This window comes from Schistocerca piceifrons, chromosome 2, assembly GCF_021461385.2.
Source record: "Schistocerca piceifrons isolate TAMUIC-IGC-003096 chromosome 2, iqSchPice1.1, whole genome shotgun sequence".
Lineage (NCBI taxonomy): Eukaryota > Metazoa > Arthropoda > Insecta > Orthoptera > Acrididae > Schistocerca > Schistocerca piceifrons.
Window position 1 is genome coordinate 333,893,059 of NC_060139.1, and position 14,763 is coordinate 333,907,821.

General features: G+C 44.3%; 1 non-coding gene across 1 annotated transcript; it reads right to left on the bottom strand.

Moving 5' to 3' along the window:
• Positions 1-1,419: 1,419 nt before the first annotated feature.
• On the bottom strand, positions 1,420-1,494 carry Trnas-cga. The gene has a single exon. It is a non-coding gene; the product is annotated as a tRNA-Ser (tRNA).
• Between the last annotated feature and the right edge of the window lie 13,269 nt (positions 1,495-14,763).

The window sequence follows — 14,763 nt, forward strand, 5'->3', positions numbered from 1 at the left end:
AGTTCAGTTTCAATAAACGACATCATACTGAGTGTTCTACAATACTGAGTATTCTTCAATATATACGTCATTTTTAAGAGAAACCCTGGAAGTTTGTTTTCATGTACACCACCACAGCGTACTTAAGTAATTTGCCGATAGTCAGCACTAGTCGCAAACATGGCGAGTTCAGGTGCGGAGAGAGCTTTCTGTGTGTTGGAGTTCGACAAAAACAAGTGTTTTACAGCTGTTCAACGGATGTTTAGAACCAAGTACGGTAAGAAGCCACCAACAAGGAAGACCATTTACCACTGGCACAACAAATTCATTACGATGGGTTGCTTGTGCCTGGCAAAGAGAAGCGGACATCCCAGTGTGAGTGAAGTGGACGTGGAGAGCGTACAATAGACATTAATAAGGAGTCCAAAGAAATCGGTGCGTCGTGCATCCCGTGAAGTCAAAATGGCTCCAATGACAGTGTGGAAAGTCCTGCAACAGAAGCTGTCTATGAAACCATTCAAACTGGAACTAGTGCAGGAGCTCAATGACGACGACAAAGAAAAGCGTTTTGAGTTTTGGTGGCAGTTGCAACAATTGAATGAAGATGGGGATGGCATTGTTGATCGCTTAATTTTTAGCATCGAAGCTACTTTCCACACTAATGGAAAAGTGAAGAGGCATAATTGTCGAATCTGGGGTACAAAGCATCCACACGAATGCATTCAATTTGATTCCCCAAAGGTAAATGTTTTTTGTACCTTGTCACATCGAAAACTGTACGTGCCATTCTTCTTCGCTGAGAGCACTGTCACTGGATATTCCTACTTCGACATGTTGCAGCAATGGCTGATGCCACAAATGCAATCCGAGTCTCCGTTCATCTTTCAGCATGATGGTGCTCCACCCCATTTTCATCGTGAAGTTTGTGGGTACCTGAACATGGAGCTGCCGCATCGATGGATCGGCTGTGCTACAGAAGGGGACAGCTGTTTCATGAAATGGCCTCCCCAATCACCAGATTCACTCCATGTGACTTTTTTCTGTGGGGACACATTAAAGATCTGGTGTATGTACCGCTTTTACACGTGATGTAGCAGAGCTCCAGGAGAGTATATGGGAAGCAACTGCCACAGTCTACGATGCCATGCTGCGACGAGTACGGCAAGAATTTGATTACCGTATTGACGTCTGCCGAGTCACCCATGGCTCTCATATCAAATGTTTGTAAAAAAACTTTCGGAGTTTCTCTTCAAAATGCAATATGTATGACATCTGTACAATGTTTAGTTCTTGTGCAATAAATAATTGAAATTGTTCCTGGACTTTCTGTATAACCTGTATATCAAATAAATTAAGAGCATATGTAGTTTATCAGAATGAGATTTTCACTCTGCAGCGGAGTGTGCGCTGATATGAAACTTCCTGGCAGATTAAAACTGTGTGCCCGACCGAGACTCGAACTCGGGACCTTTGCCTTTCGCGGGCAAATGCTCTACCAACTGAGCTACCGAAGCACGACTCACGCCCGCTACCCACAGCATTACTTCTGCCAGTATCTCGTCTCCTACCTTCCAAACTTTACAGAAGTTCTTCTGCGAACCTTGCAGAACTAGCACTCCTGAAAGAAAGGATATAGCGGAGACATGGCTTAGCCACAGCCTGGGGGATGTTTCCAGAATGAGATTTTCACTCTGCAGCGGAGTGTGCGCTGATATGAAACTTCCTGGCAGATTAAAACTGTGTGCCCGACCGAGACTCGAACTCGGGACCTTTGCCTTTCGCGGGCAAGTGGTAGAGCACTTCGTTTGTTCACTGCTTTTAGATCAAGAGAGCAGGCGTAGAGATTAATGAGTATCTTGGAGTGATGGGATTAAATTTTTCATGGTGTCCTAAAACATTTGAACAAGTAGCAGTGTATCAGAGATCCGACAGTTTGTTGGTAGGTTTGTAGAGGTATACGACATTAGATGTCTATGCACGGGTCATAAAATTCGCGTAAATAACTGGCCACTGATTTGAGTACGCGGTTATGGCGCCCTATAGCGACCCATATGGGTTTCATAGGATTTACATCAGGTTAATTTGGTCGCCAAAACATCAACGTTAGTTCACTATAATGCTCCTCAAACCACTGTAGCACGGTTCTGGTTCCGAGACGCAGACAGTTATACTGCTGAAAGATGATATCGCCATTGGGGAAGACATCAAGCATAAAAGGATGCAGGTGACTCGCAGCTGTCAGCGTACCTTAGATTACTACCACAGTTCCCATGCAAACGCAGGAGAATGTCTCCCATAGCATAATACTGCTTCCACCGGCCTGCGTCCGTGGCGCTCTGCACCTTTCAAGCCACCGTTCCCCTCGATGACGGCGTTTGTGTAGACGACCAGCGACCTAGTGTAGCAAAAATGTGATTCACCCGAAGAGCCGACTCGTTTCCATTGATCTACAGTCGAATCCCAATGTTCCCGTGGCCACTGCAATCGTAAATGACGATGTCGTTGGGTCAACGTGTAAACACGTAGTGGTGGTCTGCTGCAGAGCTTCCTGTTCAACAATATACGACGAATGGTGTGCTCCGAAACACGTGGGCGTGCACCAGTAATGTGCTCTTTCGGCAGAGATAAAACAGATCACCATCTATCCTACTCTACAGAGCAGACAAGCCTCCAAATCCCACGTTCTGTGACGTCCAACCATTTATCGCATAGTGGTAATTGTCACTGTCCTTCTACCTCTTTCCGGAGACGCTCACGACAGTAGCACGCGAACATTCGACCAGCTTCGCCGTTTTCGAGATACTCGGTCACATGCTCTGCGTAATAATAAACTGTCCTTTGTCAAAGTTGCTTATCTCGACGGATTTCCCCAGTTGCAGCCCATATCTTCTCTAGGGTGATCCACCGTCCGTGTCCGCTCCGCTTACATACTTCTGTTACCGCGTCACGTGACCTCAGCGCCACCAGTAGGCATTCAGCATCGCGGTGGGCAGTAGTTGTAGTGTTGTGGCTTATCAGTGTAATTGTTCAGTCCAAGATAACGCCCCGGTCTTAACGAATTTAACATCTACCGGAAGTTTATCTGCGAGCATCCTACGTTGGTCCCTTCCTTTTTTTTAAAAAAAATCTGTGTGTCATCGAAAGGAATTTGCCTTCGTGTGTCTAAAACGGGCAGTTTTACAAAGACAGTGATAATATGCACAAAAGAGCGTCGTTGGTCAGTTTTTAAATTACTGTTACTTAGTGGTAGAAAATAATATTTAAACTAACATAACAAATATGTAAAATTAAAATAAAATGAAGTGAATGAAAACTCTCCATTGATGTAATACAGATTCACTGTTACTCTAGTCACTTCAGAGTTTCGTACCTATATCGGAAACACATGAAGTTTTCTACGTTACTCCGTACCTACCTTGTACTATGAATTCCACGCAAGTCTAGTCCTGTAAGTCCAAGCGCATCTAATTCTAATTTTAGCAACTACCTAGTTATTATACTAAAAATGTGTTGCCAATATCAGATGTATGCTGTGAAACCCGACTCCACCGACAAAATTATGGAGGTTGTTCAGTGGTATAAGGCGCCTGTGATCTCCAGAGGCTCGTTACAGAGTAAAAATGTAATAATGATCTTTGCAGTTCGTTATCCCACTACCTTTATTTCTGTGAAAATACCCTCACAACAAAAAATAACCAATAATATACAGCCACCAAAGCGTGCAACATAAAATACAAAGAAATGCAGCAACCCTCAGACCAGACACATACAGTTTTATCAAAGTTTGATCAATCTCTCATGTCGGTGTACAGTATACCACGTACCAAATGCAGAACTGTTCCCTTACAGCTGTTGTTCAAAAATGCCGTCCAGCATGATCACGTCAGAGAGTACAGCGACACAGCATCGCACCATCGACTCGCTCAAGAATGCCAGCAGTTAGGGGCATTACCTCCTGCTGCCACGACACTCCCAGTGGTCAGGTTATGTTGGCATCGACTGGAGCCTCGTAAACTAGGCTCTTCACATACCCTCAGAGTAAGTCCATTGGTATCAGGTTAGTAACTGAGCTAGCTAATGAATAGAACCACGGCGACCAGTCCATTGGCGTCTAAACTGTACGTAAATACGGATGCTAACATTCAGTGCAAAGATTACCTAAGTCATGTTGAAACCAAATAAGATGACGAATTCTCAGCGACACATCCTTTAAGTATTGTGGGACTCAAGGGAGGACTTCTTCGAGCCTCCGTTCCGTTTATTTGGACGTACGTGAGGTGCAGTCTCACAGTCTTTGACAGTACAACCCTGCACATTCACAATTAACTTTTGCACCTTGTGTTGGCAGGATCGGCTCACAAGTGCGTGTAGGTTTCGCCATTCCTTGCATGGTTGTTTCTATTATTGTAAACGCCCTCTCTTGCAAACGTGGGCTCGTCTGTAAACAACACGAAAGCAGAAAAATCGGGATTCTCTGTACATTATTGTTGGAACCAATCTGCAAACGCTACTTCATATGGGAAGTCCGTTGGCTGCAATGACAACACGTTCTGTTGCTTATATAGGTGCAATTGTTGTTAATGTAAAATTCTCAAAACAGTTGCTTGACTTGTGTTCAGAGCTCGTACAACGCGCCGACTGCTGCTGGCACGATTGTTCCAATCGGAGGCAACCAATTTTCTTTCTGATTAGGTGTTCCAGCATACTTCGCACTGCTATCATCTTCAGTTTTAACATGACAGTACCTTGGTTTTCGTAGGCTCCGACGTATACGTGTAAGACTAATATGACGTGGTTGCCGCCGCTGCTAACTACTCAGCACAGCGTCGTTGTGCCGCTTTTCTGTAAACGATGTGCACATCAGCCAACTCTTTATCAGCAAACATACACATGTTGTACAACTAACACTGCCAGAAAATCAAACCAGAAAGTACAGAGCTGTGCTGAATGCAAGATTGAGGGTGAAGAGTAAAGTGGGCGTCAGTGTTGTCAACAGCAAGCACGGTGAGAGAATGCAGCAATTTTGCTTTCAAACAAGATTCACACCACATACCGTCGACGTTTCCACTACGTGCAATAGACATACAAAGGTAACTGGGGCAAGAAACAAATCGAAATGCTGTAACTCCGTAACGAGCCGCTTCTTTCAAAATACACAGAAGGTGTCACTGTACAAGCTGCAAGGATTCATTTAGTTCATAAGTTACCTCGTCACTAGTATTCAGCTCCGAGAAGTCTGTAAACTCCCGAATCGTTGAAAACTCTTCAGGCTTTTATTATACGTTTAATTACGAATCATGATTAGAAGTTAATGATCTAGGTGCAACTCGTTTTTAACAAACTCCAAACTTACGAAGAAAAACAAGAGTATCAATATACCAGCATATATTGCACATTATTGTTCTAATCTTCTGGTCGTTGGTATTCCTTGACCCCCACGGTTCGCGCAGAAGATTCTTAGCGGCCTCTGATTACTTTGCAAGGCATGAGGCGAAGTACAGCTTTAACGCTTTTGGTATCTATCTGAGACAAATAGGACATAAAAGGACATGCGAAACAAGTCTTGCACCTTAATAAATCTCTTACATAATAATTAAACTATTAAGATCTGGTTGATTTTTCTGGATAAACAGACGAATACAACTTCTGCTAATAAAGCTTGTTCATTTATATTCGAAACTGGTACGAGACTTTAACCTCAATCAACAAAATGAATTATTTCGAAAAACTTTGTCTACAAAATGTTTGGAAAATCTCGTACCCTCACAAACCTCTGAAAGTTTTTCGGTGAAGTTCTGGTCACAGTGTAGATACACAGAAAATAATCCTGAAGAATCTCGGTGGAGATCGGGTTCATCGCGTGCAGTAGCATAACTCCGCACAACACGAATATACCCGCCGGCTATCCAGATAAAGCCGTTTCGGTGTCGGATATAAAATCATGAAAGGCGAATCAGACGATGGTTCCTTAGAGTAGCGACCGGCTAGCTGCTCCATCTTCGTTCAGATGCGTTTGTGTTCTCTGTCTCTCTCTGGTGACCTCGATGACGGCACGACGGTGCGGGTTAGCTTTTGTTTCTTCCTTCCTAGTCGTCACGCTCGTACACTTTATGTGGCTTGTCCTCTGATGAGAACGAGATCCGTGCCGTCCTGTCGGTAAACAACACGAGGCGACTGACGCCCTTCCGGTTGGCGGGGAGTTCGGCCCTGGCGGTTGGCAGTGGGCTCTAGGCAGGTGGAGCATCCTTGGAGAACAGACGTGCTACGAGCGGCAGCGTCCTCAAGGGCGACTTACCGACGAAAAACAAGAAGCAGTCTAGGAGCGAGGATCTTTCATCGTCACGAAGTCATGCAAGTTCTGCGTATAAGACAGCAAAACCGGTATGGCGGCACCTGCTGCTTGTTCCAGACACAGACGGAGGCAGTGGGCGGGGAGCGCGCGGCGTGATGTAACAAAAACACGTGGCGTGTTTTTCTCGGAAAGATGAGTTCCTTTATAGATAACATAATTACCACAAAAGAGGTAAATGAGAAAAGAAGAGCCAAGGGAAGAGAGACATATACAGGGTGTTAAATTGTGGACATGTGTCCGGAAACGCTTGCTTTCCATGTTATAGCTCATTTTATTACTTCTCTTCAAATCATATTAATCATGGAATGGAAACACACAGCAACAGAACGTACCAGCGTGACTTCAAACACTTTGTTACAGGAAATGTTCAAAATGTTCTCCGTTAGCGAGGATACGCATGGAATCCCTAATGCGCTGATGCAGCCCTGGAGAATGGCGTATTGTATCACAGCCGTCCACAATAAGGGCACGAAGAGTCTCTACATTTGGTACCGGGTTTGCGTAGACAAGAGCTTTCAAATGCCCCCATAAATGAAAGTCAAGAGCGTGGAGGCCATGGAATTGGTCCCCCTCTACCAATCCATCGGTCACCGAATCTGTTGTTGAGAAGCGTACGAACACTTCGACTGAAATGTGCAGGAGCTCCATCGTGCATGAACCACATGTTGTGTCGTACTTGTAAAGGTACATGTTCTAGCAGCACAGGTAGAGTATCCCGTATGAAATCATGATAACGTGCTCCATTGAGCGTAGGTGGAAGAACATGGGGCCCAATCAAGACATCACCAACAACGCCTGCCCAAACGTTCACAGAAAATCTGTGTTGATGACGTAATTGCACAATTGCGTGCGGATTCTCGTCAGCCCACACGTGTTGATTGTGAAAATTTACAATTTGATCACGTTGGAATGAAGCCTCATCCGTAAAGAGAACATTTGCACTGAAATGAGGATTGACACATTGTTGGATGATCCATTCGCAGAAGTGTACCCGTGGAGGCCAATCAGCTGCTGATAGTGCCTGCACACGCTGTACATGGTACGGAAACAACTGGTTCTCCCGTAGCACTCTCCATACAGTGACGTGGTCAACGTTACATTGTACAGCAGCAACTTCTCTGACGCTGACATTAGGGTTATAGTCAACTGCACGAAGAATTGCCTCGTCCATTGCAGGTGTCCTCGTCGTTCTAGGTCTTCCCCAGTCGCGAGTCATAGGCTGGAATGTTCCGTGTTCCCTAAGATGCCGATCAATTGCTTCGAACGTCTTCCTGTCGGGACACCTTCGTTCTGGAAATCTGTCTCGATACAAACGTACCGTGCCACGGCTATTGCCCCGTGCTAATCCATACATCAAATGGGCATCTGCCAACTCCGCACTTGTAAACATTACACTGACTGCAAAACCACGTTCGTGATGAACACTAACCTGTTGATGCTACGTACTGATGTGCTTGATGCTAGTAGTGTAGAGCAATGAGTCGCATGTCAACACAAGCACCGAAGTCAACATTACCTTCCTTCAATTGGGCCAACTGGCGGTGAATCGAGGAAGTACAGTACATACTGACGAAACTAAAATGAGCTCTAACATGGAAATTAAGCGTTTCCGGACACATGTCCACATAACATCTTTTCTTTATTTGTGTGTGAGGAATGTTTCCTGAAAGTTTGGCCGTACCTTTTTGTAACACCCCGTATAAATTTTATAGATTTACAAAAAGCATTCAAAACCATACCAACGAAGAATCTATATCGATATCTTCACCAGAGCGTAACAAATAACACATACGATGGTCACTCCAAAAGAAATGCACACTATTTTCTTTTTAATCCATCTTTTATTCTACATGTTTGAAAGCTTTACAGTGTGTAGATACATTCTTTAGGAACAATATTTTCATTTCTCCACATCATTTCCGTCCCTCTCAACTGCCTTACGCCATCTTGGAACCAGCGCTGTATAACCGCACGGTAAAATTCTGGGCCAACCTGTTGGAGCCACTGTTTGGCAGCGTGCACAAGGGAGTCATCATCGCCGCGAGGGATTAGCCGAGCGGTCTTAGGCGCTGCAGTCATGGTCTGTGCGGCTGGTCCCGGCGGAGGTTCGAGTCCTCCCTCGGGCATGGGTGTGTGTGTTTGTCCATAGGATAATTTAGGTTAAGTAGTTTGTAAGCTTAGGGACTGATGACCTTAGCAGTTAAGTCCCATAAGATTTCACACACATTTGAACATTTGAGTCATCATCTTCAAACCTTGTTCCACGAAGAGAGTCTTTCAGTTTCCCAAAGAGATGATAATCACATGGAGCCAGGTCGGGAATGTAAGGCGGGTGTTTCAGTGTTGTCCATCCAAGTTTTGTGATCGTCCTGGCGGAGGTTCGAGTCCTCCCTCGGGCATTGCTGTGTGTGTTTGTCCTTAGGATGATTTAGGTTAGTGTGTAAGCTTAGGGACTGATGACCTTAGCAGTTAAGTCCATAAGATTTCACACACACACACACACATTTGTGATCGCTTCCATGGTGTTTTGACTGATATGTGGCTGTGCATTGTCGTGCAACAGCAAAACATCCTGCTTTTGCCGATGTGGTCAAACACGACTCAGTCGAGCTTGAAGTTTCTTCAGTGTCGTCACATATGCATCAGAATTTATGGTGGTTCCACTTGGCATGATGCCCACAAGCAAGAGTCCTTCGGAATCGAAAAACGCCGTAGCCATCACTTTTCCCACAGAAGGAGTGGTTTTGAATTTTTTTTTCTTGGGCGAATTTGCATGATGCCACTCCATTGATTGCCTCTTCGTCTCTGGTGAAAAATGAAAGAGCCATGTTTCATGACCTGTCACAATTCTTCTAAGAAATTCATCTCGACCATTCTCGTACTGTTCCAAAAGTTCGCTGCATACCGTTTTTCTTGTTTCTTTGTGAGCCACTGTCAACGTCCTGGGAACCCACCTGGCTCAAACCTTTTTATTCGCCAACACTTACAGTATTCTGCAACACTCCTTTCCCCTATCCCAGCATAGCGTGACAATTCGTTCACTGTGATGCGTCTGTCAGCAGTCACCAATTCGTTAGCTCTCTGCACATTGTCTGTAGTGTGTGCAGTACGCGGACCTGCCGCTGCGAGAACAATCCTCAATATTGCCGTGCCCACTTTCATCACGTAACCTGCTTGCCCACCGACTAACTCTACTGTGATCGACAGCAGCATCTCCATGCACCTTTTTCAACCTTTTGTGGATGTTTCCCACTGTCTCGTTTTCACAGCACAGGAATTCTATGACAGCACGTTGCTTCTGACGAACGTCAAGTGTAGCAGCCATCTTGAAGACATGCTGTGACGGCGCCACTCACGGGAACAGGTTGAACTAACTTCGAAAACAAGCGGGAAGGATGTATCTACACACTGTAAAACTTTCACACATGCAGTATGAAAACTGTATTTTTATAAAAAATAGTGTGCATTTCTTTTGGAGTGATCCTCGTATATTGCTACAGTTAAAAAAGTGGATGAGGGATTGGAGACAATAATAGAATAGAAATCTCCCGAGCAATACGACCACCCATTGGACTTAGACTCGGGTGCTGCTTAGCAATTACTCTAAATATTATGTGAACGAAGTTCTTGAAGAATGTATGAAAACGTGTGGAGGACCAGACCTAGGCATAGATGAAGATAACCTATTGATTTTATTATTCGCCACTGATCAAATGACATTCGCTGTGCATGTCTATGACACAGAGTACATGATGACGAAAATCTTACCAACACACAATAAGACCATACCAACAATAATTTTTTCTATAACAAATTGTCTCTCTATAGGAAGTATAAAAAGGAATGCCTCCCAATTTTTTGTAAAACACTTAAAGCTTTTTAAATAGCACACACATTACTAACGAGAACAAAGTCTTTCTCGACAGCACTGTTGTATAAAACATTCTCAGATTTCTTGCCGTGCCAGTACTGGGTACAACCTCGAGCTTTCGACGATTGCCTCCATCGTCTTCGTCAGGAACAGCTGACTGTCAAAACTGATGACGTGGTGGCATTAATGGCCGTTTATGGGCTACTTAAGGCCACAATAGCAGCTACTTTGACAGTCAGTTGCTCCTGACGAAGACAGTGGAGCTAATCAGGTCTTACCCTGAACTAACACGCAGAAAGTCCGGCAATGTTTTATACAAAACTTTATCAGCATTCTACATCTTTCTTCTTCAAGTCTACTTATTTATTTCCAGAAATAGTCACCCTGGCGACGAACCAGTTCCTCCCAAAAAAGGACCAGTTTATTGATACCGTAACTGTAGAAGGTCTGACTTTTTTGACGCAGCCACAAACTCACATCTGCTTACACCGCTTCATAACTGTCAAATGGAAAGGGTCGAAGATGTTCTTCAAGTTTTGGAAACACGAAAAACTGATTGGGCCAATTCGGGACTGTATGGAAGATGATCGATAACAGTGAACCCAAAGCGTTCGATTGTTGCAGATGTCGCAGCGCTGGGGTGTGGTCTGACATTGGTATGCTGAAGGAGAGGGTGCTTCATGTGTGGACAAACTCTTCGGATTCGATAGTCGATTACAGCAAGCTGTTTCTCACGCGCCGACATAGGTACGTTGCACGCCGCCATAATACACGCTACAATTCGGTACGCTCTAGTTCCAGAGGATTGCTACTAGCGTTAACGAAACGAGAAAGCTGACCGCTTAATATGCATGATATTAATATCTCAACCGATATTGACAACAGATTTCAAAAAATCGAAAGTTTTATTTTCGGAACGCCTTGGCAGATGAATAAACTATTCAGGCATCACAGTAATATAAATCTGCACTAAACAAAAAATTAGGGAGAGGACAACACAAGCTAAACAAGCATTCGATAACCTGAATTCCCACCTTTCGTCGGATAAATAAAGAAAAAGATAAAAAAGCGTATGTGAATTTGTTTATACGGAGCGGAATCCCGAGAAGCGACAAAACAAGATAGAAGAATACGGAGCGGAATCCCGAGAAGCGACAAAACAAGATAGAAGAATACTTGGAGCTGTGCAATCAGATTTCTGGAGAAGATCCCAATTACGGAAATCAGAGAGTGAATTAAAGCGTCCACGTCCATAATCGAGGACGTGGAAGAAAGTGATTTATATTAGTAAGGGCATGTGAGATAATTAAGGGAATAACGGTGGCTTAAAAAAGTACAATGTTGGCAACCTCCATAAAAATAGAGAGACCCTATGCACAATGGAAAAATATAGTGGAGGAGGATATGCAACGAAGAAATTTCAAAGATAATTTATGGTACAACGATCGAGAGGCGTGGATACGAGATTGCGAGAAACGGCCTGAAGAGCTGTAAACAAATCGAAAACAAGAATTTATTTCTTCAGGGCATCTTAAAATTCGTCTGGCGACTGGTCACTATTTTACTTCCGTTCATATGCGTAACCTGTCTGGGCGGAAAATGTAAATGTATGGATCTGAGGTAAGGGACCCTGGTCCGGAAACGACAGAGTCGAAAATTATATCCGCGAATCGTTATGATACCTCGACAGTGGAATACATCTACCGGTTGCTAAGACTGTAGGGTCGACAATCCCGCCGGGCGCTTAGGTGCAGAGGTTAAGGTAATAATTCGACTAAACTAGTGCAAATGGGGTACTGTGTACTGACATGAGCAATCCTGGTGTGCAATGTCTGTACTAACGTAGACTGCATTCTGTGGTTTAGAAGTTGAAGTACTATCGTCGATCAGCCCCAACCAGGTACAGCTGTACCCGGTGACGGAACTTGCAGACTTGATTTTCGTGGATGGGCAAGCAAATGGAAGCAGGAGAAAAGCAGAAAGGTTGTACAGGACCAGATGATATTCGTGTAGTAGACATCTGGCTCAAATTATGTTTCCAAGACTGTTCCAACTGTTAAGTTAAACAGGGAAATTGGTACCACAGTACAACGACCGAGAAGGCTGAAGAACTTTACGGTCTTCTGACTTGGATGGAGTGTTGTTCGAGTGGATGAGGCGCCTGCAATTAGCAGTCGACCAGTTGCACGTGAAAGGCACGTTTCGCAGAGTACTGTATGGCGAGTATTACCAGAAATGTAGCGTCACCTCTACCATCCGCACAAAGTGCATGCTGCCTTCAGACGTCGTGTTGTCTTCACCCTATGAAATCGATTAAAGACTGAAAATTTTGAATCCCTCAGTTTCAAGATACATAAAATCTAAATATTAAATTAAGTAGCAAATAAAATAAAACTTAGCCCATCAATCATACGCTGCTTTTCTCGAAAATTGATAAGTGATTGAATATTACAAAAAATCACCAGAATTCTATTCTGATTCTAATTTTTTGTAAGTCTGCTCGAAAATAATGTCGTAATTGAGAATCGTACCACTTTTGAGAATTACGAACAGTCAATGCTAAAGAGTGAAAACTGAGGATGAAGAACGCCACTTTTCATGTTAATTTACCGATTTTCAAAAGCTACAGGCAGATAAAGGCATATTATGTAGACACAGACAACAGATCAGCTACTTTCTATTTTTATTGTAAACTATGAATGAACTGTTACGTTTCAAGTTTCCTCCTTATTTGACGTCGCAAGATTGTTGTGGCTCCTGCCATTCTTAGTCTTTTACAGCAAATGGGACAATGTACTTCATTGATACCGCCCTCCGTAATTATAACTTCCAGAACGGGGATGGTGTCACTTTGGGAGTCAACTACTGTCCGACGGCAACAGCGAGACACTACCATATAGACCAGATGGGGCAACTCTAGCACACTGCATGCACACGCACATCATCCAATAGGTCATGACACACGATAACTGGTGCATAATTCTCTCAGCCATGCTGTACCAATTCGCCGGCCTGGGTGGCCGAGCGGTTCTAGGCGCTACAGTGTGGAACCGCAACTTAACTTCTGAGGTCATCAGTCTCCTAGAACTTAGAACTAATTAAACCTAACTAACCTAAGGACATCACACACATCCATGCCCGAGGCAGGATTCGAACCTGCGACCGTAGCGGTCGCTCGACTCCAGACTGTAGCGCCTAGAACCGCACGGCCACTCCGGCCGGCGTGGGGATCTTCTTGTGCAGGTATGTGGTTCGTTCGCTCGCTCGTTCACTGTCCAACTGCGAGAACGTGCCGCATATTTCACTTTTCAACTGTACGGAGCACCACCGCACTGGCACCAGCATGTAAGAGTATTTCTTAAAATTCATCTGTCTCAACAAAGGATCGGTGTTAAGAGGCTTACGAGGGGCGAGGGGAAGTTTCTAGTCGTAGATAATTGCCGTAATGTCTCGCACAAACACCACCACCTATTTTATAGTGACCCTTTGTGGGTATGCAAATCAAATTTCGCGGCTCCAGCTTCGTTAGTTTTGCCGCTAGGGTGCGTTGTATACCGTAGTGTAAGCAAAATGGCGAAGATCGAGAGAATCAAGAACCGTGCCGTGATTGAATATCTTCATTTGAAGGAAACGTCGCCCAAGGAAATTGCGGAAGTCATGCGGAATACACTTTAGGGCAGTGCTCCGTCTTATGCAACAGTGAAAAACTGGGTGTCCGACTTCAAACGTGGAAGAACAAATGTGGAAGATGCACCAAGGAGCGGAAGGTCTGTCACTATTGAAACAGTGGCTGTAATTCACGATACGGTTTATCAGGGTCTCGAACAACGTTGCAGCACATTGAAACCACTTTTGAAATTTCCCATGGGCGTGCTCATGACATTGTTATGGATAGTTTGGGAATGCGGTAAGCTCCATCTCGGTGGGTCCCGAAAGATTTGAACAGGGTGTGCAGTGTTGTGAAGAATTCGTCCTCCAATCTGAAGCGGATGAAGACGGCTTTCTTGCAAGGGTATGTGACAATGGACGAAATGTGGGTTCACCACTTTGACCCTTAAATAAAACAACAGTCATCACAATGGAAACGTCGTTCATTCCCTACCCCAAAAAGTTTCCAGGTACAAAAATCAGCCGATGAGGTGATGGTATCGGTCTTCTGGGATGCAGAAGTGGTAATTATGGTGCATTACTTGCAAATGTGCGTAACTACCAATGCATCATACTATTGCACCCTCCTGCGCCGTTTCGGAGAAGAGAGAAAGAAAAAAAAGGCGCGGAAAATTGGTGCGCGGAGTTCTTTAGCATCAGCGTAACGCAAAGGCGCACAAAGCCCTCGCAATACTTCAAATTCTGTGTGACTGCGGGTTCGAATTGAGACGTCATCCGCCATATTCTTCGGATTTGGCTCCATCAGATTTTTTTCTTTTCCCAAAGCTAAAAAAAGACCTCAAAGGATGACGTTTTGACAATGATGATGCAATGATTGATGTTGTGAACGCTTGATTGGACTCGAAATCGAAGACCTTTTATTCACATGGTTCGTAGAAGTTATCTGAGCGTG